This window comes from Grammomys surdaster, unplaced genomic scaffold, assembly GCF_004785775.1.
Source record: "Grammomys surdaster isolate TR1022 unplaced genomic scaffold, NIH_TR_1.0 139, whole genome shotgun sequence".
Classification (NCBI taxonomy): Eukaryota; Metazoa; Chordata; class Mammalia; order Rodentia; family Muridae; genus Grammomys; species Grammomys surdaster.
The window spans coordinates 19831627-19832635 of NW_021604597.1; the positions used below are offsets into that span (position 1 = coordinate 19831627).

A 1009-nucleotide genomic window follows, 5' to 3' on the forward strand; every position below is an offset into this window, starting at 1 on the left:
AGATACAATGAATCAGAATAGATCAGCTTTCTCACGATAAACTTTCCTGAGTAATAACTTTTGGTTGCTGAGAAGCCTCAGCACATTATTTCAAAGTGGCAAAATCCAGGACAATCGCAGAGTAGTACATCCAGGAGTGGCCTAACATTTAAGGACAGGATTATGCAGGACACAGGTGCACAAACCCCTTTTCTTCAGTGTACACAGCCAAGACCCCTGATCATTAAAATAAGTTATTTTGTATATTACAGTGCACAGAGGGAAAGAACTTTCACAGTGGTGACCAAAAGGCATTGTATATAAAGTCCCATGGTGAGTGGCAGCCAGGGCCTGTGGCCTTCAGGAGCTTGCCTCCTGCTCTTTGGCTGCAGAGACCTTATTGTCAGCTGTCTCCTCCACCTGCTCCACTGGCTTTGCCTCCTCTTCCTCCTCCTCATCTTGGGGATAGAGGTCTGGGTATTTCTGCATGCACTCTTGCATGGCCCAAAACTGGTTTATACAGTCTGATTCCTTGATATCTTCTGTGCTGTAGTGGAAGCAGGAAAAGGCAGACTTGGACTGCTCCCCACAGGGGCCGCTGAACATTCCCCCAAGACAAGGGCAATTCCAGTTAATATCACCACTAGGCAGTATCAACCCGTGATCCTCATAGGGAACATTGAGATCATCAGCCACCAGCTCTGCACTGCTAGGAGTTTCATGGTCTTCTTTGGTCACAAATATGATCTGATCCTTCCCTTTCTGCCCGCAGTAGGACATGGTTGCATGGAGGCAGGCGCACAGCGGGCAGGCCTGGAGGGGGTGGGTTCATGTGGACCTCAGTGCCACCCACCAGGCCTGAGGAGTGGCGAGAGAGGTCATGGTGTGAAGATGTATCCGCTACAGCCGTGCCTGTTGCCTCTGCGAGCTGTGAGCGTTGGAAACATTCAACATCATTTTCATCATCTGTTGGATATATAGCTAGCAGAGATTATTTCAGATCTTTAGGTTGTCCCGTGAATTCACAGAG

General features: G+C 48.6%; 1 pseudogene; it reads right to left on the bottom strand.

The window, feature by feature from the left end:
- Positions 1 to 284: 284 nt before the first annotated feature.
- LOC114617835 lies at positions 285 to 759 on the bottom strand (annotated as a pseudogene).
- Between the last annotated feature and the right edge of the window lie 250 nt (positions 760 to 1009).